Source organism: Topomyia yanbarensis, chromosome 3 (assembly GCF_030247195.1).
Source record: "Topomyia yanbarensis strain Yona2022 chromosome 3, ASM3024719v1, whole genome shotgun sequence".
NCBI lineage: Eukaryota > Metazoa > Arthropoda > Insecta > Diptera > Culicidae > Topomyia > Topomyia yanbarensis.
In genome coordinates, this window is record NC_080672.1 from 26,971,859 (window position 1) to 26,998,379 (window position 26,521).

The 26,521-nt window shown below is 39.0% G+C and overlaps 2 protein-coding genes across 11 annotated transcripts in view; one reads left to right on the plus strand and one right to left on the minus strand.

Moving 5' to 3' along the window:
- The window catches only part of LOC131693603 (elongation of very long chain fatty acids protein 7), a 134,126-nt gene extending 111,260 nt beyond the window's left edge, over window positions 1–22,866 (minus strand). Inside the window, exon 1 of the mRNA XM_058981535.1 lies at window positions 22,543–22,866. The gene's annotated coding sequence lies outside the window, so the exon portion shown is untranslated. The remainder of the gene's footprint in view (window positions 1–22,542) is intronic.
- LOC131693600 (D-beta-hydroxybutyrate dehydrogenase, mitochondrial) overlaps window positions 1–26,521 on the plus strand; it is a 268,652-nt gene that overhangs the window by 143,612 nt on the left and 98,519 nt on the right. The gene's annotated exons all lie outside the window — the stretch shown is intronic.

Below are 26,521 nucleotides of genomic sequence, written 5' to 3' on the forward strand. Positions count from 1 at the left end.
TACAGATGCTGCTCCCGCTGAAAACCCACCCCCATTACAGGTGGACGCCATCGCCGCTCGTCTTTTTACCGCTCAACTGTCAGGACATTACTTGCAGGAACATCTTAGTATCTACTATCAGAACGTGAGAGGACTACGCACCAAAATTGACGAGTTGTTCATCGCTGTTTCAGACGCCGAATATGATGTTATTGTTCTAACCGAAACGTGGCCGAATGATCAAATCAATTCACTCCAGTTATTCGGCTCAAAGTACATGGCTTACCATAATGATCGCGATCCAGACAGTACAGGAAAAAAAAGCGGTGGCGGTGTGCTTATCGCAGTGTCCAACCGGCTCTCGTCTAAACATAAAACTGCTTGAACCGATCTCGAACAACTATGGGTAGATATTCGTGGTCGCGATACTAATATTTGTGTTGGCGTAGTGTATATTCCCCCCGACTCCGCATGTGATATAGATATTATTCAGAAGTACATAGACTCAGCACTTGACATCGCAACTTCCATTCAACCCAACACGGCTCATCTACTGTTTGGTGATTATAATCAATCTGGACTTCTATGGAAAAGTACCTCCTCCGGCTATGCCTTCCCAGACCCTTCTGAATCAACCTTCTCTAGAGCGAGTATTGCCTTACTGGACGGAATGTCTGTATTGAACATGCTGCAAATGTGTACAGTAAGTAACAGACGAAATAGAACCCTGGACCTCCTTTTCGTAAATGAAGAAGCTTCTATTAACTGCACCGTTTCAGAAGCCCTTGAGCCGTTAGTTGCTTGTGACGCACACCATCCTCCTCTTCTAGTAACGCAGATCTGTCCCCAGTTAGTTGTTTATGACGAAATGCTAGATGTCAGGGAGTTCAATTTTTCAAAAACTGATTTCAATAGGCTCCAGAACTCACTGCAGGCAATCGATTGGGAGACTTTGCTGAATTCCGCGATCGATGTAGATGTTGCCGTAGAAAAACTTTCACTGGTTCTAAAACAACTTTTCAAACTACATGTTCCCGCACCACGTCCCCGACCAAAACCAGCGTGGTCCAATCGTCAATTACGTAAACTGAAAAGACTGCGAGCAGCTGCACTTCGGCATTACACCAGCCGACGAAACCCCCTCACAAAACGAGAGTTTATTGAAGCCAGCAACAGTTACAAGGCATATAATCGCTTTCTCTATTCAAGACACGTCGCACGAACCCAATCGAACCTGAAACTTGATCGGTCTTTCGTTAACGGGAAACGTAAAACAATGGGCTTCCTTCCAGTATGTTCCTTGCAAATAAAACATCAAGTACCCCAAGCGGCATATGTGACCTATTTGCGCAGCGTTTCTCAAGTGTGTTTAAAAATATCTCGGCCAACTCCACTCAGATGGAACATAGTCTTCAGGATGTCCCTCATGATGTAATTAATTTAGGCATTATTCAATTTACTGACGAAGATATTCTAACTGCTATGAGAAAGCTAAAGTCTTCAACATTGGCAGGACCAGATGGTATTCCTTCCATTATAATGAAAAGATGCGCAAGCGCATTCTGTACGCCTTTAAGACTAATTTTTAACCAATCGCTGTCGCAATCAACGTTCCCGTCTGTTGGAAAAAATCAGTTATGTTTCCGGTTTTTAAAAAAGGTGATAAGCAAAATGTTACGAACTATCGTGGCATAACTTCACTCTGCGCTGGCTCAAAGTTATTTAAAATATTAGTAGGAAATGTGCTGTTTCGTGAGACCAGAGCATATATATCGAAGGACCAACATGGCTTTTTTCCTGGTAGATCGACATCTAATCTAGCCCAATTCACTTCGCTCTGTATTAAAAGTATTGAACTTGGATCTCAGGTCGAATCGAAATTACTATGATATCCATTGCCTATACCGACCCCCATCTTATGACCTCGGGGATTTTCTAGACAAGGTCGAATATGCTTTGTCAACAACTTCAAATACGCGTCCATGTTTCATTGTAGGTGACGTTAACATACCAGTAAATCGCCCGAATAACAATGCTGTAACTAGATACTTAAATCTTCTTGAATCCTATGGATTTGCGTGTACCAACACCTTTACGACTCGCCCAGCCAGCTCGAATATTTTAGATCACGTTGTTTGTAGACTCGACGATGTTCCGCGTTTGAGAAATGACACGGTTTTTACGACTGTTAGTGACCACCTTCAAATAATTTCTTCTTATAAACTTGTTGTAGAAAAAGAACTAGTACGGCTAACAAAAACAATAGTCAACCACGAAAAACTTAATTCTTATTTCATAAATTTCATAAATAGCTTCCAGGTAACCAATGACGTAGACTCGTGCTTTAATACAATCATTTCCACATACAACTCCCTACTAACTCAGTGCTCGAAGACAGTCTCTAAAACTGTTAAATGCAAAGGTGTATTTTGTCCATGGATGAGCTTTGACTTATGGACACTCATCAAAATTAAGAGCAACTACCTTAGAAGGGTGAAAAATAACCCTAATAATGAACAACTCAAAAGCCTGCTTCGCCATGTAACGAAAAAAGTTGATGTAATGAAAAAACGTTGCAAAAAGACACATTTTGAAAATATCCTTACAAACACACCTCATTCGAAACTCTGGAAACACATTAATTACATTTTTGGCCGTTCCAAGTCAGCAGATCCCATAAGTTTAGTATGCGATGGAATTAGAATAGACGAGACTAGCGCGGTATGCGAAGCGATGAATGACTACTTCGTCAATGTAGGGAAAAAATTGGCCGATAATATACCCACCAGCCCCACAGCAGATCCCTTTTCTAATACTCAACGTATTCGTGAAACCATCTATTTGCGTCCCACAACTGTTAATGAAGTCATTTTACTAATCAACGGTCTCAAGAAAATCCATAGCAGTGGTCCTGATAATATACCTGTTAATATTCTGAAAAACAACTGTGTAGTTTTTGCAAAAATCCTTACCCAAATTTTTAATTTAATGCTCGACACCGGTCAATATCCAAATTGTTTAAAAATTTCCAAAGTAATTCCCATTTTCAAATCTGGAAATCCCTGTGATTCGTGCAACTATCGTCCTATTTCAACAGTATCAGTATTTAATAAAGTGCTTGAAAAATTGTTGATCTCTAGGTTACTCGATTTCTTAAACAAACACAATATAATCTATAATTTTCAGTACGGTTTTAGGCAGGGTTGTAGTACGTTGATTGCAATGACTGAATTAGTTGAGTCTATTGTTGATGAAATTGATCAGAGAAAAGTTGTTGGTGCTCTCTTTCTGGATTTAAAAAAAGCATTTGATACATTAGATCACTCTATATTGCTAGGAAAATTAGAACGATATGGCATAAGAGGCTTAGCTAATAATCTAATTCGTAGCTACTTGTCGAACAGACTTCAATGCGTGTCTATTGGCAATGTAACTAGTTCGTACAGAGACGTTGAAATAGGAGTACCACAGGGAAGCAATATTGGACCATTACTATTTCTTCTTTATATCAACGACCTAGGAAGACTTAAATTGAAAGGCACACCACGTCTTTTCGCAGATGATACAGCTTTGTTTTATCCAAACAATAGCTCTAGAAACATAGTTTGTGATATGGAATATGATTTGAAATTACTCATCGGATATTTCAACGATAACCTCCTCTCCCTAAATTTATCAAAAACCAAATACATGTTATTCCATTCATCTAGAAAATCCATAGAAGATCATTCGCATCCAATAGCTGAACACTACGAGATTGAGGAAACGAAATGTTTCAAATATTTAGGTCTTTGGTTAGATTCTACACTCTCCTGGAACGACCATCTAAAATCTCTCGAAAAAAAGTGGCTGCATTATGTGGGGCTATGCGTCGGGTTTGTACTTTTGTACCTCTGCACGTGCTATTAAAGTTTTACTATGCACACATTCATTCATTACTAAACTATCTTGTTTCAGTATGGGGGCGTGCCAGCATATCAAATCTAAAAAAAACTACAAACTCTTCAGAATCGATGTCTCAAAATTATTTTTAAGAAACCAGTTATGTATTCAACTATGCTACTCTACAGCAATAATTCACATAACATCTTGTCATTGCTTGGTTTGACAGAATTTCAAACAGCAATGTATGTTTTTAATGCTCTGCATAACCCAATAGCGCATAATAATTTACACTTCACCACAGGCACTCGTGTGTATAGTACCAGGCAAGCCAATAGTTTACAACGCTCCAGGGCCTCCACTAACCTTGGTCAAAAACGTATTTCATTTATCGGGCCAACGGTCTATAATCGGCTTCCTACTGAGTTAATACAAATAACAAATCGCATCCAATTCGAAACAAGGCTGAAATGTTTTTTAAAAAATAAAATTAGAGAATTTGTAATATAGAATTAGTTATTCACCAAAAAGTTTTCTTTATGTGCATTATTCTAATAATAATTATACCTACTAGAATTTAGAAAAAAAAAAAAACACTTTCTGTATCTATCATAAATACTGTAGAGAGCCCCTTAAAAGGAACATCGTTCCACTGGGAGCTCGATGCAGTTATTTTTCTTGCATTTAACTCTAATATCTTTATTGTGCCGGTTACTTTTACGTATTTTTTTGTCTTTTTTGTTCTCAGCGTATTCGCGAATAGTTTTTTCTTCTTGTGTTGCCTTTTTTTTGTCGCTGAGAACTGATGTGTCCACTACCAGGGGGCTCTCTGTGCGAGCCTTTTGGTGTGGGGGTGAGAGGCGGGCCATTTAAAAAAAAAAAAAAAGGTCGATACTGTATACACGGATCTCAAGGCTGCATTCGATCGTGTAGATCACTCTCTTCTACTGTCAAAGATGAAGCGGCTGGGCGCTTCGGATTATTTTATAGGGTGACTTAAATCATATCTCGTAAATCGTTCTTTGTGTGTAAAATTAGGAAATAACGAGTCACACAGTTTCATCAACTTGTCGGAAGTGCCTCAAGGGAGTAATCTAGGACCGTTGCTTTTCTCGTTGTTCTTCAATGACGTTTGTTTTGTTATACCTCGTGGGTGTAGACTTATATATGCCGATGAGCTCAAACTATTTCTTATTGTGCGGTCAATAGAAGATTGCAAGGGACTACAGCAACACTTAGATGCTTTCTGTAGTTGGTGTAATCGCAACTTGCTGGCTCTCAGCGTGTCCAAGTGCTCCATAATATCTTTTACACGTAGAAAAAATCCAATACTGTGGAACTACACCATCTCCGGGGAATCGCTAGAGAGAATGACAGTTGTCAGAGACCACGGTGTACTTCTGGACTCACAACTGACATTCAGAAATCATTACTCTCATTTTATAGAACAGGCAAATAGAAATCTCGGTTTCATTATAAGAATCGCCACTGATCCATATTGTTTGCGGGCACTCTACTTTTCACTTGTGCGATCTGTCTTGGAAACTTCAGCACCCATTTGGTGCCCTTACACAAGCATTTGGATCAACCGAATAGAAGCAGTGCAGGCAAGATTCCTTCGTTTTGCTCTTAGAACTCTGCCGTGGCGTAACCCAACAGAGCTACCACCGTACATAGATCGCTGTCGTCTGCTCGATATGGAAACCCTAGCCAAAAGGCGGAACACATTTAGAGCAGTATTTGTCGGGAAGATATTAACTGGCCAAATAGATGCTCCAGATATTCTCTCACAAATAAATGTCAATGTGCCCCCGAGAAGTCTCAGATCGCATAACTTTTTAAGACTCGAGTTTCAACGCACCGAGTATGGTCAAAACGAACCCATTAGGGCGATGTGTAATGTTTTTAATAGTATTTATGGCCATTTTGACTTTTCTGTATCTTGTGATGTTTTCAAAAATAGACTAAGAAGGTTGACTTAGATTTTAAGATTCATTTTTTTACAATATTTGTATTTTTTATTTATGTAATGCTGTGTACTATGTTATTATATTTTATTGTAGTGTGAATCCATTGTAATCAGGTGTGAATATATGAAAAGATAATGGGTTTTTACGCCCATTTGAGGATTGCTTCTGAAGTATATCCTGAAATGGGCTTTTCCCATTCAACTACATTTCATGTAGACCAACATAGTTCAGATGTAAAATAAGAATAAATCAATAAATAAATAAATAAATTACGGAAATCATAACTGACCTACTGAAATTCTTCAATTCCATATCAACTTTTCAATAGGGCTTTGTAAACAAACTTTTGTTTTGCTGATTTCTTTTAATTTGTAATAATTTTAACACAGAAAACATTTGAAATTGATTCTACCAAGGGTAAAGATGTTGATTCATGTGTATTTTTCATGAAATTCAACTCGGCAGCGGAATAAGGAGCCAAATAAGTTTGTTTACAAAAATCTCATTAGCCCTTTTGAAGAATTAATATTGAATTATCGATAATTAACTCATGTCAAGGTAGCACCAAATTATGAACTAAACATATTAAGTTTATTATTCATGAACCATGCTCACGATTTTCGTAAATGGCTTATATTAAGAAATCGTGATCTTTTCATGAATTAATAAAAAAGTGTGTTCCTACGTGGAATGAGCAACATGGATCAGAGTTCAAAACAATTTTCTTCAGGTAGTTCGATTTCATCGCGTGCTTGATTAGCGTTTTTCCGCCGATAAAATAAATTGAACTAGGTGTAAGTACTTACTCATCCGATTCAGTAAGAGACCATCACGCTTGGCTAACTTCGACAGAAAGATTATTAAACATGCCCTGGTTGGTAGACAGACAGAAACAAAAAGTATCATTACCCCCCAACAGTAAACCCGTATAAACGGCTTTGCGCCCCTGCCGCCGCTAGGTCATTTACTTCGCAAGCTGACTAGGTGTCAGTAGTTCAATGTCATCCAGCTTTCCGGGGCTTATGACCGGTTTTACGCCAAATTACACAAAGCCAGCCAAATTCGCACATTGCAGCACCGCAGCTGCACCGAATTACGCCAAATGCTTGCCGATGCACATATCCGAAAACAATATGTGCACGGCATTAAAGTTTAGCTTACCGTTTCGGTAGGTGCAATGGGAAATATGATATAGCCTCAGTGCGTGTAAAAATTATGTGGCAACGTCTTGTAAAAACAGTAATTTATCTTGCCAAGTAATGATACATTTGTGGGGCTAGGTGATGAAGATTTTTGAAAGAGTTTGAAAATTTAGTCACACATCTACTTTTTATTATTCTTGCAGAATAATCCTACATACAGAACGAAAATATAAATACCTCGAATGTCTAAAAAATAAGATTTTAAAATGTATCAGCAAACGATTAAAAACTGTCTGGAATATGTGTTATTGCACCTGAATTGAAACATGAATCAAAAATAAGTTAAAATTCATTAAAATAACTAGTTAAGATTAGAAACTCGTTAGAGTGCAAATTTATTGAACCAAAGACATACATTTTAATTTCCTTTCCATAACAACTACCTGACCATCGGCCATAGTTCACTTCGGCCTGCTTGGACCACATCGAGCGCACGTCTCCAACGTGACCTTGCCATGTCATGAAATAATAAATCTAACAAAACGCCCCTCTAGGAACTACCGAATGCCCGCTACGTATGTATGTATGTGGCAATCTCTGGAAGTACGGCCGGTATTTTTAGCGACTAAAGAAATTAGAAAAAAATAGCCAAAGCTCATATCTGCCGATAAGGATCAGTAGAGCTACAAGAGCACCCAACGGTGTGTTAACATCGTCCAACAGAGCAGCTCAGCGATCAACCTACCTCCCACTTCGACTGTCAGCGCTGCTGCCGGCATGCTCTCGAAAACGAAACTTTTCCACGAAAAACCTGTAATCATCAAACGGCGATTGTGTGCGTCCGTGCCAAAAATGCACCACAGCTTTCGTGACTCTAACGACGCTGATCGACCGACCGGAGACCAGCTACCGTCAAACACAGTACCGACCGACCGACCGACCAGTCAATCTTTGCTACACATGAGATAACAGCCCATTAGCGACGAAGGGTTTTCACTTGTCCCATCGCACACTCAGCTGTCTCATGCTCAGCATTATAATTTTATTTTCAACGAAACAATAAACGAAAAAATAAGCAATTAGTTAACCCTCTACTCCCCCTCCCCTCATTCCTCGAGTTTACTGCACTATCGCACTTCATCACTCCAAAAGACCCGTTTCCCGCAATTACAGCACGGAATTGTTAGCTCTGTACCGAAGCAAATCATAATTGGTATCATTGCTGGGGGGCGCGTGCCATTGGACACAATTGCACTAAAGACAGACCCTTGCTGACCGATGACAGAGTTTGTTCAGTTCCAGAAGTTGTCGAGACTGATGCAAGTCGGATTTCGTCAGATTTTGATTGACAGTAATCGATTGAGTTGGCTTACGACAACATGGCTGCGATCAATCGGTGCTGAACAAGCAGATGGAATTCCGCCTGTCCATGGAGAAGGGCCAGTAGTTTGTCATTCTAATATTTTTAAGTTTGATTAGTGATCACGAACCCTTAATATTTCTATTTTGCATGAATACTGTTATAAAGTGGCCAGAAGCAGCCGTATATGTTTTAATTTAGTTTTTGTCTTGACGCGTAGCAATCTGACCTTAAGATGTACAGTGCGTGGACTGAGCTTGCACTGGAATTCGTACGGTCAGGTGGCAAGGGATTGGTTGAGGCTGACCACACCAAACCCGTTGAAATTGCCTGAGTACGAGCACCTTTGAGCCTAAAATGAAATGGATTCAACCGGGGTATCTTTGCCATCGTCGGTTCGACAGCGGTGCGCAAACTGAACGCCATCAGTATTCCTGTATTCCTTATATGATTGAACTGGATACAGCAAAACCGGAAGCCTCAACTGTGTTCACTTTCATTGAATTCACAAACAGAGACTACTTACTTACAATTCATACAGCAGGAATAGAATGCATGTTTCTCTACCCTAACCCAGTGTATATCCAATCAAAACGCGTATTTAGCCTCGCCTACTTAGAGTAATTTTATCTGGCCTAGTTCTACAGACTGGACTATTAATTTTCAAGATTAAGTTATTTGCTTTATTTTCCATAATTGAATGAAAAATTGCTTAAGATCTATTAGGAAATGCAAAATTAACAACCTGTTTGCAAGTTTTAGATTTTTTTTGTGAGGAGATTTTACGAAACTATCATTCAACTAGATCGGAGAGTTGGAAATGATTATGAGGCACAAAAATGGTTTTATATTATTTCAGATGATAGATAAATGGTAATAAAAATTACGCCAACCGTAAATTTAGGTTCTAAATTTTTGTATGATTACGGATATAAATTTTTAACATATTAGCATCCTTTTCTACACAATTAAATAATATTTTTGGGTTTTGACGTAAATGCCAATACCTTATTTAAGACTTTTTCTGTGGTATCCAACGAGGAAAACTGTCGATCAGTAAGTTAAACGGAAGCAGCAATCATGTGAAAATAAAATCCCGCCAGAGGCAGGGTTCCATCCTGCAACCCTCGGGACTACGACCCAATGCACAAACTTTTATGCTATCCCTGGGCTATGATGATGTACCAGAAAAAAACACATGATTATCGCATTGTCGGCAGTGATCGTATGACTGTGTCTAGAGCGAGATCACACATAATCGCCGCTACATATGGTATCTAGAGGTCAAACTAAATAGATAGTGATTTATTTGTAGATTTAGGAACGTTGTTTGCGGTCCGACTATACGACGTGAACTGATTCATGATTCATAACATGGTTTTTGTAGTTGTGAACTAGCTCACAAAAACAAAGCGGTCCATAAATTTTCATACAAAAGTGAATTCCTGGCTACGCAATCGACCGATTTTAATTATTAAATCAGCAGTAAACTCATTTGCTTTCATTTTTTTATGACTGTTTATGACAACATGTAAAAAAGGTCTTTTGGACCTCTTTTTCATTCGATAAAAAAAAACCTCAAATACTATTGTTATTACTTCACAACATGTCGCCGAGAAAAGAAATGACCCACTATTTGCAACTAAGTTACTCCAAGCCGAACATCATCGTGCATGGGTTTCGAACAACGGATTGAAGGTGAAAATGGCTTGCGTTGCCACGAACCCGCACGGACCGACATAGCTGTTGCAGCTCTGGCCGCATTATCAAACGATAATAAATGGCGACTGAAAGTGTGGGAAACATTTAATCAGCTTACAGCTTTTGTAACCTGTTAGGGTAACAATTTAGCATTAGGTTTAAATACACGTATATTTGGTTACTCTCTCCGTAGAGTGTATTTGTTTTGATGCAACATAACTCATCGCTGTTCAGTATGCTCGTTCATATTTTTGAGTTAAATTTTGTTTAAATTGTTAAACAAGAATATTCTTATTAGTCCAGATAGGTGCGTATCAGCGATGACAGATTCAATTATGCCGGTATTTGTTTGTTTTGGTCGAGTTGGAAGGCGGTTTTCGAATTCGGAAAGAAACGGCCCATGGAATCGAGGACGCCCAGACAGTTTTGTCTTTTTTGGGACATCCCGTAAATAGAAGGATTCAGTGCCCTCGTGCGACTGCGAGTTAAAATCGTCAAATAGTGCCGGCTTGTAGTTCGGGCACTAGTGAGGTACACGGTGTCGGTTCACCAATAGGGATAAGCTGAGTGTAAAGGAGTACTTTCGCTTCCCCGGCTAATCAAAAAGAAACCACGACATCGACCGTTCAAAACAAATACACTCTAGGGAGAGAGTAACCAAAATTAGCTATATTTCCACCCAGTGCTGACTTGTTAACCTGACAGGTTACAAATGCTATAAGACGATCAAATGTTTACCTCGCTTGCTTGTCGCGGTTCCATTCATTATCGTTTGATAATGCGGCCAAAAGCTGCAACAGCCATATTGATCTAAGCGGGTTCGCGGCAACACAAGCTGGTCACGCTTTCAATCCGTTGTTCGAAATCCATGTACGACGATGTTCGGCGTGGAGTAACTTAGTTAACAAGTGGGTTAATTTTTGTGAAAAACTACCTGCATTAGCTAATCTCTAGAATAACTGCACAAAATGAAAGAAAAACACAGAAAATTACAGCACTTGTAACATACTCCGGTAAAGATCAAATCAATTCTAACGTTTCAATACAGCAGTTCGATTTAAAAATTTCTGCTGAGATATTTTCCCAGTTTTCAAAAGCAAAAACACTTCCGTTGTATTGATCGAAATCGCAATATTTTTGCACCATCTGGTCGGTAATATGTGTACGTAAGCCAAAAACGAAATTTGCAAACCTTTTTCAGGCAAAGCCATCAAGAGGGAACATCTAAACGTTTCATCGCATATGGTAATGTTATTGAAACAGGTTCCGCGTGTTCGTTTTATATCAGTCGATGCTCATCTGCCAAACGAGGAACATGTTGACTGTATTGTCCGTATGGTAGAATAAGCGGTTGACGCTATGGATTTTCGGCAATGTTGGTATTTGCACACACTCGCATCTAAGTGACCCAATCAAATACGGGTACTGTAGAATGGGGTGACTTTGATCATCGGTTTAACTTTGACCACTCGAAACTTTTTTGTAGAGTGCCTATTTAGCCAGAATAGTCAAGCAAAACATTCGAATTAGAAATTAGAGTTTTACTATAAACTAATAAAACTCTGAATTGTTATACTTTTTGAGTAAGTCGTTTGATTTTTGGGTACAACAACTAAAACCAACCGAAATTTTACATCACCTTATTTTTACGAAGCTTCGTAAAGTGGCAATTTTTTCTTTAACAAATAAATCTTAGATTTTGGCAAGAGTAATAAATTCCATGTCAGATTTTATATTCTTTAGAGTCGGATAGGCCAAATTGATTTTTAAGAGCGTGCTTATTTTAAAAATATTTTTTGTCAACTAGTTCGCAATTACTTCAAATTATTTCAAGATTAAATTCGAGATATTTTTTTATATTCAATACTCCCAGGTGATAAAATAAATGAAACTATTTGTTAATTTAAAAACACTTAAATGAAATATAATACTTAGCAGTTAAAAATGCTTTCAGATTATTTTATTCTAAGTGTAGTCAAATGATACGAATTTTGGTCACTCGTTTGCAGTTTATTATAATACTTTGTACAATACCAATTTCCATCTATTTAACCATGAGTATCTTTTCAGAATTATTTTAAACAAACATTTGAATGAAAAACATTGACATCAAGAACTCAATATGAGTAAATGTGCAGGTTATCAAAATCGCCCCGGAATACGAAAACGGACTTCAAATTGAAATCGTTTTTTTTGTAAAAATAGTAGTAAGCTGACAATATCAGGTAAAAACATTCAATCTTGTTATTCATATATCAGTACATGGTTTAAAAATATTAAACTTGAAAAAAATTGTTGCGCCTAAAAATATATAATGATTACTTCGAAACGTAGTCAATGGCACCCCCGTTTATGCTAGTTTGTACAAAAAAGTAAACTAATAATTCATTTTTTTGTCTTCACTTAAGTGCAAATACCTTATTTAGGACCGGTGGTATCCAACGGGGAAAAACGATCGGAAATGGTGAGTGAAGCTAAGCAATCATGTGAAAAAAATTCCCCCCAGAGGCGAGACTCGAACTCGCAACCTTTGAGACTCCGGCCCAATGCACTAACCCTTATGCTATCCCTGGGTATGGTGACATCCCAGAAAGAACATATGATTATCTGCCTGCAAAGCGAGAATCACACACAACGGCAGCTGATAGATCAAATGTGTTGGGGTGATCAGCTGCCGTTGTGTGTGATTCTCGCTTTGCAGGCAGGGTACGATCACCGTCGCCAGTGGGATAATCATATGTTCTTTCTGGGATGTCACCATACCCAGGGATAGCATAAGGGTTAGTGCATTGGGCCGGAGTCTCAAAGGTTGCGAGTTCGAGTCTTGCCTCTGGGGGGAATTTTTTTCACATGATTGCTTAGCTTCACTCACCATATCCGATCGTTTTTCCCCGTTGGATACCACCAGTCCTAAACAAAGAAGTATTTGTCCCAATCATTCGTCGCCCGCATCTCAAACGAGCAACTGGACGAGCACTATAAATATATCGTCCGGACGGTACAATCATTCTTGAGGTTTCAGTTCGCACGGTGAGGTAGGAAGCTCACGATGAACTGCACACAGTAAGGAAACTGGGGCAAGTTATGCACGGTTTAACTGTGGAATATTTCCCGATTTTTCTGTTAATGCTGTTCGCCATGTGTTTCTAGCTTGAGCAGCGGCATACCCATTCAAATGATGATAAATAGTCGTCGATTGGCAAGATCAACCAGACTTAGTCTTAAAAATCAAATCACAATTAGTCTCAAGAAGCAAAAAATAGGCGGTTTTAACTCAGATAAATGAATTATTGCCCGATTTTCTGTTGCCTTAACAAAGAAAACAGCAAATATATTACTAATTTTCCCTCATCAGCAAACAAATAACGCGCTTTTTAGCTAGAATAAATTATTGGATGTTATTTGTTTTCTATTAATTAAAGAAAGACAACTACTAGAGGATGATTTCGATAAAATAGCAAAAAAAAAATTCAACTACAACATACACATACTTGAGAAAGTTTTGGGAAAAACGCGAATACTTTTGAATTTTTAAGTGTAATTATATGTACTAGAAATCCAGTGCTGCCACTGCACAGCATCGTCATTAAAAATGAAATTAATTCAAGCCAGTCAAAGAAATGGCGTGTGGGGGTACAAAGAAAAAACCCTTAAACCAAAAATAATTAGATTGAAAAAAATTAGTTGATGCAGACTAATTTAATTAAATAGTGTTCGAAATATTTTTGGAAAAAACACTGTCTACGTTAAGAACCTATTGTTTTAAGCATTATGAGGACTAAAATAAGTTTGACGGCGAACCCTCCTAGAAGTAGTTATAGAGAATATACTCTTCAAGCAAATTTGACTTGACACTTGATGTCTTCAACAAAGTTTTCGAAAAAAAAACTATTTCAAACAACTCTATTGAAGACATGAATACTCCATATATTCAGAGTATCGAAATATAGTAGACTATATGTATAAGAAAACCTTTAAAACAAGTTATTCTGATATTACTGTGTTTAATTAATCTCTTCTGCAATTTATAAACAATAAAATTCACGTTGCGTTCTAGGTATGATCTCTGAAGCTCACAAAAAGTTACATTGAAGAGAACTGACTTTAAACAATTTTCCTACATATTGTTTTACATCTCGATATGCTGCATTCATGCAGTCTTCATATCTTCAACAAAATTGTTTAAAATGATATTATCAACAACTTTGCTGAAGGCACCAAATCACTTACTTTTTGAAGATGTAATTTTCCATAATTACTACTAAGAGAATTAATCACTAGAATTTGCATATTAAAAGATGCGCTGTTTTATGTCGGAAAACTTCTTCGAAGTTGTTAAACCTTCAAAGTTGATGATATGTAAATTATGTGATGTTGAGAAAGTTTTCGAAAATTTGTCCCACTTTTGAACTTACATTCTTTGACTTTATTGACATATTGTACAAGAAAATAATCTATAGAAGTTCGCATATGACACTGTTCACTTCTTGGTTAATCTTTTAGGCTACTTGTGTTTATGAATTTTCAATACTTGTGGAAACTTTTATTCAATTTTAGCATTTTCAAAAAAATTTCATCAAAAACTCCCTTCCCCCCTCTCCAACCCAATTGCTACCTACGCCACTGAAGGGGCCATTTAGCAGTCAATTTCTTCAAAAATTTAAGCATTTAAGAGGAAGAATTAACGTTGAAAGCAGTGAAAATAAAGTCCACGAGACTATTTCATTAGTCCAGTACTAGAGTATCTGTTTAAAAAAATCCGGAAACACTTGCGGTTTTTGATATCTCTGGAAATGGTGGGTAATCCTTATTGGAATTGAAATTCCCAAGACCGGGAGCAACTTGCTTCGGTTTAAAGCGAGTTGATTCGTTTGCTGTAGTTGGGGCACTTTCAAAGGATGACACCCTGGAACCCTTGCGAGGCGGTCTAACGGAGGGAACATTGAGACTCTTGCTGGACTCTCCTGGGTAACAAGAGATGTACCTTCTTGTGGATCATCAGAATATAGCTCACATTAACCAAAAGAGCAAGGGAATTTTCGGAAAGGACAGATAGCGCAGCATTTTTTAGCATTTCTGCCTAAAAGTGCTTCGAGCGTTCCTTAAGGTTCAAAGAATTTTCGGTGAGCGTCACGAATTGAACGCTTGATGCGTTGTGTGCGTTGGATAAAATGCGTTCAACTTTGTCACCGGTTTATCCTTATAAAGCATTCAGTGAACTCTAAAAGAAGAAAATCAGTTGATTTATTAGATTATCACGATTTAAATCATGCAAAATAGTTGGTGGAAAAACAATTGACCGGGCGGGATGGTGCTTTTGAAAAAGTGGCGGTGATTTTTCGTCACACCACCACACTATCCCAGGGAACGCAACAAAACTGCGTATTGCATCATTTATAAAAATCTTTTAGGCGATATTTTGATTGCTTACAACATATCTCCTAAAATATAAAAATAAAGAAACGGCACTAACCTTCATTTATCAACACTCACTCTCACTCCTTTTTCTGTTCGTGGTCATGGCACATTAATCTTTATATTTATTCATCCATTTCTAAGTTGTGTCATAAGATCTTCTACTAATCTGATATATTTGTTAATTTCCAAGGCAAAACTATAAATCCCCAAAAAAAGTTTTTGCATTTTAGTGTATGGCATAACTTTTCGCGGGAATCAATCATATGTTACATCCTAAATGGCAACAAAGAAAATATTTGTAGTCCTGAGAAATCTTGCAAAATGGGTGTATTACGAGAAAATAACTATTTTTATGTACAAACACTACTTTCCCCTGAAGATGATGTCTCTTCGAAACGTTACCCAATGGGAGGTATGTGACTAACAGTTATGTGCCCAACAAAAAAACACCTTTAACAGGCCAACGTGGGTACCCGGGTACCCACAATTTGAAATGCTCATAACTATGGCTTCCTTTACCCGATTTGGACACTTTTAGATGTTTTGGATTCAGAAACTCGTCCACTTTTTGATTCTGTAAAGTTGAACCGGATGAATGGATCTGGTTCTTGGTAATCCGGATTTTCCGGGGTAATGTTCCAGTACTAGGGTATGATTTGTAAATTTTAATAATGTCCTAGCAATATTAGTATCAAAACTCTTCAAATTGTCTCGGAAGTCTGTTATTTATTGTTACGGGACCCTATGGCAATTTAAAAATGGAATTGGAATGGAATGGCCACTCACAGCCCCACGGGAACCTGCTCCGAAATGTCCGTTCCGGGGTCAAATCACCAAATGATTCCAAAACCACGAGATACAGCCTACTGATACAATTCCAAGAATTTTGATACCCATATTGCCAGTATTCCATTGAAGTAAACAAATAGTATCCCAGTACTGGAACCTGCTTCCGGAAATCCGGATTCCCGGAAACCGAATGAAGTAACCCGATTCATTTTTACCACGTCCAATAGCGGATGAGTTCCTGAATCCAAAACACCTAAAAGCATCAAAATCGGTTGGAAATTACCTTAGTTATTGGTATTTCAGTTTTGTGGGTACCCGGGTACCCACGTCGGCCTGTTACGTAGTAAAAAAATTCAGGAGCCCCTCCTAACTCCCTCCCTTACTATATCAACAATATTATTAACCCAAAAGCTTGACTTAGTGAAGTTCTAAGATGTCGCAAAGTTTCGATTTCCAGCTATGGATAAAACATGGGAATTTTATTAATTGAAATTGAAACCTAAAAAGGTACCCGGGTACCGCGTTGGATACACAACGGCTAATCGTAAACAACATCAACACCAATAAAATTCAGTTCTACACTGAACGTTTATGATCTGATCGACATTTTGACGTTTATCTACACTCAGCCAAAAAATACAGTGAACTTCATAAGTATTTCGTATATTTTTTAGCCACAAACAGAACGTATGTAAATCATAAGATTATCTTATGAAGCGGCATTTATTTCGTCAAATCAGTTTGCTATGATTTAATTTTCCATAACGCATCTTCAATTATTCATAAGAGAAAATTATATATTTCTCTTATGTTTATGTAAATCATAAGATGCCCGTATGAAACTGAAGCGAGTAACGTATGCAATACCCAATAAAGTCTTATTTTTTCATAATCATCTTATGAAAACATAGTTTTGTTATTTTTCTATACATCATAAGATAATTCTTATGAATGTCGCTGTACGATTTGGCTGGGTGTACACTATAATTAAGGAAATCCTGGGGTATCTCAGAAAAATATTCGACCTAACTGGATAATATGGATGCTTCTGGATAAAAATTTTGAAAAGCGACATTGCACAAGCGTTTTTCAAAGTCTTCGTGTCTATTGAATTTTAAATACAACCTATGTTCCAATTGTTCATTTGAAAACAAAAAATACCGGCCTTGTGATGATATTATTGAAAATGCAAATTTATTGTATTGGTATGAACTTTTATGGAAAATAACGGATGAACGTCCAAAATTATCCACAAACTAGATCCTGGAAAAAGTCCCCCAAAGACTCGCTGAACTCTCGATGGGGGATGCAAGTAGAAAGTTTCTTCTAATTCATACACGGAAAAAAAAATTCGTTGATAAATTCATGAACAAAAGATCATGCTTTCGTGAACTGAACGATTTACGGAAATCGTGACCAAATTCCTGAAACTGTGAATAATAAACCTCGTATTCATGAAACTGTTTGTGTTTCTAAAAAACTAGTTCATCCCGAATATATACATGGCGTTACATGCGAATGTTTGGTTGGATTACTGTTGTTGTTCCCTAGACATGTTTAGCTTTTGTTATGATTCTCGTTCATAATTTGGGAATACACTGCCGACAGTCAAACGATGTTCATGATTTCAGGCGTTGAAGAGGTAGACGATTTTTGTAATTTCTCATCACGTTACCGTGCTATTTATTCATGATGATTTCAGGATCATAGTCGCGCATTTCGTAATTCCTATTCACGTTATCGTTATATTTTAGTCATGAGTAGAGTGATTCATGTTCATGATCTCGGGATCCTAGTCACGAATGTTGATATTTTAATCACGAGTAATGTGATTTATGTTCATGATTTCAGGAACTTTGTCATGACTTTCGGGATTTCTATTTATGTTGTCGTGATATTTTAGTCACGAGTAGAGATTTATGGTTATTTAAGTTCTTGATTTCAGGAATTTAGTAACGATTGTTGACATGTTTGTCACGAATAGTGTGGTTTATGTTCATGATTTCACGATCCTAGTCACGATTTTCGTAAGTTCGGTTCACGTTATCCTGATATTTTATTATAGAGCTTACTCTTCCATTTGAAGCATGAATGGTAAGTCGTGACTATTATACTAGGATTCATGAACCAGTTCACACATACATGAAAAATATTTTATAATATTGTGATTTATTTCACGGACACGAACTATTTCACGAGCACGGATATTGAATCGTGACTAATATATTTGGAATCATGAAGTAGTTTACGAGGATTGAAGGTATTTACGAATAAAACTCCGAGTTTCGTGAACTAGTTCACGAGAAAATATCCATAAAGTTTTGATTTTGTGAACTAATGTTCCTAAATCTATAAACAACATCATGAGTTAACCTTTGATTTTATGAATAGTATTCATAAAGTTGTGAACTAGTTCATGTACAGAAAATCGATTTGGTAGTGACATGGCGGAAACCGTGACTGAAGTTTTCAAAACAAAAACAAATATTTTTTCAACGCAATATCGTACCCCATTGCTACACGTTGTTACCAACGTCTCCATGCTGTCCCGTATGTGATCGCTGCTACAATGATGAGAAGTTTATATAGCTCATTCGAACAGCTACCCATCATGTGTCGCAATGGCCTATGGTGTAAGTAGGCGTTTTAACGAGTATATGTTTTTCGGCTCGGGTTCAGATGCTACCCGTTAGCTTTTTTTATAGTAAGGCTTAGTTCCCAGCACATACATACACACAGAATAAACAGCGGGAAAGTGGTACAAAGCAAAAGGCGTTAATGTCGATACTGAAATATCGGCGCGGCGACGGTAAAGCCAAACGATATTATTTCACTCATCATTAGTGTGAAGCGTATATATGCCATTTCATTGTTCAGCTAGTACATGTCGTCATGGTACGGGTTGTAGGGAGGTGTTTTTAGCGAATACATGTTTGTCGGCTCTAATCGAAGAATCTGACGGTCGGATTTTTTTACTAGAAGTTGCAGCAACTAGCAGCTAAGAAAAGAATTGAACAAAACAAAATGCAGTGCAGCACCGACGAGATTGCGTGTGATGGACAGGTGGGTGGGGGAATGAAAGGTGTAAAGTGGAGAAGAAAGGTAATCTTTTGTGAGCTTCGTAAGCAGCAATTTGAAACGAAACCAAATGCCAACAAAGGCTCGTTGTGTGTGAGTGTGTGTGTTATCGATTTTGAGCGGTGCGTTTAGCTCGAACTAGTTTACGAATTCATGAATAATATTTCATAATTTTGTGAACTATTTGACGAGCACGAATTGTCAGACGTACACTAGGGATCATGAACCAATTCACGAATACATGAATAATATTTTATGATTTCGTGAACTATTTCACGATCACGAATAGTAAATCGTGACTTTTATGTTAGGTATCATGGACCAGATCACGAATACATGAACAATGTTTCATTTTTTGTGAACTGTTTCACAAGCATGAATGTTTTCGTTCATTCACGGATCGTGACTAATATATTAGGATTCATGAATTAGTTCACGAATACATGATCAATATTTTATGATTTTGTGAAGTCGTGACTATTGTAATAGGAATCATGAACCAGTTCACGAATATATGAAAAATATTTCATAAGTTTGCGAACTATTTCACGAGCACGGATATTGGATCTTGACTAATATATTAGGAATCATGAATTAATTCAAGAGGATTGAAGGGATTCATGAATAAAATTCCGAGTTTCGTGAAATAGTTTACGAGAAAATATCCAGAATGTTTTGATTTTGTGAACTAATGTTCTTAAATCTATGAACAGCATCATGAGATAACCTTTAGTTTTGTGAATAATATTCATAAAGCTGTGAACTAGTTCACGTACAGAAAACCGATTTGGTAACGACATGGCGGAAACCGTGACTGAAGTTCACAAAACAAAAACAAGTGATTCCACTAATAAAAGCGTTATGCGAGCGTTACTGAAAGAAAATTGAACAAAATTAAAAAACACATGATTTTTGTTCATGGTCCTGCTTTCGCAACGTAAAAACGTGATTGTTCTAGAATTGATGGCACGTTATTCACGATTTTGGGAACAATTTTTTCCGTGTAGCGAAGGTTTCAATTGCTCATATTTGCTACGCTGAAAACGCTTGAATTGAAGTTTCAATGGAAGTCACAATTAATGAAGCGGTGCTTGGTAATTCAGAGCACTATCGTTTGAGAGCTCCGTATTAATAATATATGCATTGGACAGAGAGTTGATCTGACTACATTTTGAGCATATACATTACTGTGTAGCAACAAATGACACCCTTTTGTACCCCCAGGTACTCCAAGGGGTACGGTACGAAACGGGGGTACGAAACGGACAAAAAATATTTAATTGCAAAAAATTAAGACTTGAAATTTCAAGAATGTTCATGTCTCAAACGAAGCCTCCATGTCCAGGGACACTTTCAATAACCACTTGCTTTCCAAAAATTTCAATACTCAATCTAATAGTTTAAGCCATTTTTTTTTTGGTATTGCTTTGTATAGGACTCATTAATTCATTTGGAACGAGGATTCCGAAGGAAACAATTTGTAGGCTATTAGAAAGAGACTGTATTGTAATCGACTAAATGCACGGTTTTTATGTTATTGCCCATAAAATAATCAACAAAATATCCGAGACACTTCACACTTCAATGCAAATGAGTACTTTGAAATTCATACCCCTCTCTTTCACGAAGCGCATTCTCTATCTGTTTCGCTTTCTGTTTTTTTTTTCAGAAATCTGTGACTAAAAAGACATCATTGAAATCCAAAACAAATTGACCGTTCCAGTTTACTGGTACCTAATAAAGATCGATCAATATAGTAGAAAAACCAGATAATCTTAAACGACCTCATCAGGAAAAGAAGAACGAAAACAAAAACACTAGAAAGGGCATTGTACTTGTATTTTAATTACCCATTTCTCGAAAAAAAAGAATTATTGCAAATATTTGGGTAACTACCTCTGCAAAAGGTGATATGCGTAAGAAATGTCTCATCTCACTGCTAAGCGGATTACATAGTTTTTTTTTCAATTTTTTTTAAACCATCCATTATGTGCCCAAACTATACTAAGTTTTAAAATCTTTCAAAGGTTTTGGAAAAATATGGGAATTTTCAAAATAAGTATCTACTGACACAACTTCTGAACACAGGGGCACGTACCTCCCATGCCCAAGCCGGGAGCCGCCAATTAAGTCTTCTCCTTACATTACTACAAATTCATCCATTCAACTAAATCTTCTTACTGCAATAAATTACATGTCTGAAAGTTGGTTTTTACCTGTTCTACCAGTTCCAAACGCATCGTGCTCATTCAACTTTTTAGCAATAATACAAATTCAAAATTATTCAAAACACTGCTGTGAACACCAGATTTTCTTGCGAAATTTGCTCCTTATAGCCAGATAGCACCGCAAAACTGGTTGGACAGAAAATCTCCCATTTTTAATAATTTAATCCCGAGACAGAGAGTCTGTGATTCTTTGCTCGTAGGAAAATATGCCAAATTCTTATGGAAATTGGCAGTTGTACACTATACTTATATAGAAAAGCATGTCGAAATTTCAATCAAAATTCCCCAATGGAAAGTAATATCACAGTTTTGTTTTTACTGCTAATTCATAAACAGCAGCTTATCTTCCAAACAGCCCACGTGTAGATCGAAAATAATGCACTCAAAAAATCCAAACATGACAAACAGATACAAAAAATCAACGTAAAAAATACAATCGAATAGCTGGTTTTCCCCACCATCGGATAGAGACACGTCCAGGCCATTGCCGGATATTTCAAACAATGACTTTGCACTTTTCAAAATTTTCACAGCGATCAGTTCAGCTACCAATTCCAAAGCGCGCGACGATCGAACCGTCCGAGCCGAACGGATCGACTTCGACCGGCACCTCCGGGGGTTTGGTTGCTGCTGGAAAATTACGACGCGTCGATAGCTCTTCAAACAAGTAACCCAGTTTCGCGGTGGCAGAATCTTCCTATCGTGACCTATGATTATCGTTTAGACATCGTGCATCATTCTGCCCGCAGTCGACGCCGCAGACTACTGGTGCTGAACTTTGACTTGTTTGACATTCTTCGCTTTGAGCTTGGAGGCAATGCTCATTTCTGCATCTGATGCAATTGGCGCAAAGTCCACCGAGAGCCCCCACCACCGGTCGAGCGAGGTGACACGCCTGAACAGAGTGGTTTCTTCACAGTTTTTTCGATTATTTTTTTTTTCATTGACTGTAAACTTTGAATAACTAAGCCGAGGAATGGGTAAGGTATACAAACCGGTCTTTGGTGGTCTGAAGATGCGCCTGCGCACAGAAGATTCAGGTTAGAATAAATAACACTTTGTTGAGAAAGTACACTTTTAAAAACGTAGCTACTAGCGGAAGTAACACCGAGCGATCCTCCAAAGGTGCGTTCAAGTTTTTTTTTTAACTTTTTCACGCGCGCACGTGCGAGCAATCGCTAGAACGTTGTCTTTACCGAAGACAGGCTAAGTGCATACTGAAAATCGTCGTTCGGATTTGAATCAAAATAAAAGTCAAGCGTTTTTTTTTTTCTAACCCCTAGTAGGCGACGGCGACTGTGCCGCCGACGACGACGACGACGACGGTGCTCCGCTTATTACTTACTGCCTACTAGTAGTGCCTTCAGTTATAGCGCGCCTAAGATAGAAGACGTCGCTAGTCAGCTTTAACTTAGCATGTGCCGCTACTTGCTGGCTGACTGGCTGGCTGAAAATGCATTATTAGGCGTCGTTGGGGGGAGGAAACAAAACGCAGCCCTTTGCCCGGTTAGGTTGACGAAGGAAGGTGTTTTGTTTGATGGGAAAAAAGTAAGTTATTAAAAGGGGGGTTGCGGTGAGATGTAGAACTATGGCGAATTACTAGCTTTGAATTGAGGTAGCCGAGAAGGCTATGGAAATGCTAAGCAACACTGTCGGCTTCGGGTGCTGGCAAATGTCGATGCTTTGAAGGTTGAATGGAGTTGTGTATTAAAAGCCGCTTCGTCCTTTTTTGCTGCTATTTTCAATAGACAACAATATATACAGAATTTGCAATAAAACTACTCACAATTACTGATTGGATTATTGGAAGTCGGTGAGACTAGCATCTATACTAAACCGAAAGAATATTTCAAAATATAAAATGTTATAGTTCTATCATATAACGAATATCCTGGAAGTGAGAAATTTACCGTTGCTTACATATTCCATCACATCAGAACAAAAAATACCCTTAATTTCGGAAAAAGTATAGATTGTTGTTTCCAAAAATAATAATTAATATACCACTTTTCACATACTAGCCGCATAAGAAGATTGCATTCAGTTCTAACAAGTATAAATTCAGATTCAAATATGCAGACTCAAAGTTTCAAAGCTACAACATACAATTGGTCCCCGCCAAAGTCGCGAGCCCTAGGGGGAGGGGCTGAAACTTTGAACTACTTTATAAATTTATTGGAATGAGTCATACAATAAGGGAAAATCAATAAGCCATTTCCAGGTACTCATTAAGTTATTGTTCGAAATACGAACTTAAAAAATAGTCAATTTAAAAACCAAAATGGTGCAAAACTGAGAATCCATCAAAGGTGCCAAAAGACCACGCTACGATCCGGTCAGTTCCATTCAAAATGTAAACCGGATAAAAAACAAACATCTAACGTGTTTGAGTTGCACGATACGAAAAGTTCAAATTGAAAAAATGGCGAAAATTATTGCAAACTTTGTCGCTCCATTTATCTACTGCAGATTCTCCCCACAATAGGCACGTGTTTTAGCATTCCTAATCCTCATATCATCCTGAAAATTCTTTTCGCACTCGCCATTCAAAATCTTCGCTCAATGGTGCAAGGGGTCCATGCAACAGTAAACTTTCAGTAGATAAACGCCAGGCTAATTCGAATCGATGAGCGCACCGTCGATCTCAACTTTGTGGGCGGGCATGTTGATGTGGTGTGCCCCCCCCGCAATCCAACAGCAACAATAACCTCGAGCACCAGCCCGACGAATCTCCTGGTCGTCTCTGGTGCCACTCTTCTGCGTGGGCCACGGTACAGCTGTCCGCCTGAACCCACCGCAAATATAATCACTTCAGACACCAGGCACGGGAACGACGAGCCACTTCCCCCGTCGAAATCCAACACAACCACATCCACCATCATCCAGCCAACTATAAGGCTCTCGCCTCGGAAGGTGCAAAGTCCCAGATGGGGGTTTTACCTAAGCTCCGACTCCTGGTTTGGGAGTCCTGGAGTGGGCCCTCAAGGCCTCTTTAGTTCCGAGTCCCAGGGCGTTGTGGAAGTAGGGGAGCCTTCGGATGTGTGGCGGTCCTAAAGAAAATAACACACTTCCTACCTTACGTACAAATTTATTCCGGTTCGGGTGCGGTGGTGACGATGACGTGAGTTTCGATGGCGGCAAGCAGCGGGCGACGATGATCATGGATGACACGTGCGGCAGGCAGGTAAGTTGAGCTGTTTGTGGGCTACGAGGCCGGGAGAGCCACGGGGATTTCAATTTATTGTATCCGGGACCACGAGAAACGGGTGATTCTGCATTTGAGCGCGCAGGCCTTGTCGTTTAGCAGGCGAAAGTGCCGGAATGCACGAGGCAATCGTGTCCTGCGACGGGAGTCCTTGACGGTGAGCCGTTACTTTTAGTTTTAGGAAAACGGCGACCCAGTTAGGAAAAGGACGTAGCGGTAACTGTTCAGCTAATAATGTTCGTTTATCTAAACTTTTTCCACGAGGGCCGTAGCGATGGCACCTCGAGCACGTCTTACACTTTCCAACTCTCCCATAGCCTTCTCTTATCGTAGCCTTCTAACCAACTCCAACTCCCGCTCACTATCTCTCTTGCTCTCACTCTTTCCGTTTCATTTTCCGCACCAATCCACTGCATTTTTCACCCAAACTCTGCGTTCTAATCCATATCTCTTCTTTACCGACCGCCCACTTTAAATTCACCGTTGCTCCTACACTAACTGATTATAATTTATCCCTACGGTTCACACACCTTTAATAAAACTAAGTAGCGTTACGGTAACACAACCTACCGGCGAACCGGGCTCTCCCGGCCAACCTTTACCCGGAGTCCCCAGAGGACGACAGCCGAAATAACCCCAATAACGCCAAGCCCAACCCCCGGATGCTCAGGGCACTTCCAGACCACGACAAACGCCAGGCGAAAAACTGACTTACCACTCACGCAGAACAGCCAGAATCGACAGTTACCCGTGCTGAAAACAAGCCCTCTCCCCTGCACCAGCCCCGGCTACGGATGTGACGGACCCCTTTGATGAACCTTCGGTGGCTGCTGGTGCACCCCCCAGGTAAGCCCCAACATCCTTAAAAACAAAGAACATGTCTGCGCCCACAACCCTATTCCAGGAATCTTGATAATGTTATGCAGTGACGCCAATCGTGGTCCAAGATAAATCGTTTGATTTGAACAGTTTTCGTGCGACGAGGGGTCTCATGAACAGAAACAAGAAACAGAAACACGGAACTTGACAGTTATGCGTTTAGCAAGAACTAACAGAAAAGAGGATACCAACATTTCGATTCCTTGAGAAAGGTCCAATAAGCCTTTGGCGGCTGCCGGTGCAGAGAACCCAGTTAATCTCCGTGTAAGTTCTCTTCGTCAACCCAAATGCCGAGCACGGTCCAGCGCCTCCAACTTCTTTGTAGACAACGACACAGTAATCAACACACGGGCGACCCGGCTCTCCGGAAACCCCCCCCCCCCCCCACCACTATCATCAACACCAAAAACAAATTCTACCAGAATACAGAAGGAAACGAGCACCACCCTCGGCAACGCGGACCCATTGCCAACCGCCCCCCCAGGGTCACTGAAAGGGCAGTACGCTAGTCCCTCTAGTAATCAACCCGAACAAGAAAAATCCGCCCCTAGAGGACCGGACCAGAGTCCCGTTTACCCAATAGCCAATTGCTTCTGGCACCCGGTAACCTTCCGAACGAGAGTACAAGGCGACACTTCCATAACCAACGGCCCAATAACTGGCATCAAAACCAAAACATGGAGGAAAAAATCTTCTCCCCGGCCCTGACCGCGAATGTACCGGCCCGTATCGATGAGCCTTCGGCTGCTGCTGGTACAGGATGCCAGGCTTCTCCCGGAGTAATTCCAACCATATCAATCACTCATATCGACCAGTTGTACGCCTTCCAATCTTTACCATGTAGCCCACCCCATAACCTATCCAGTACTTGGACTTTCGACAACGGCGGC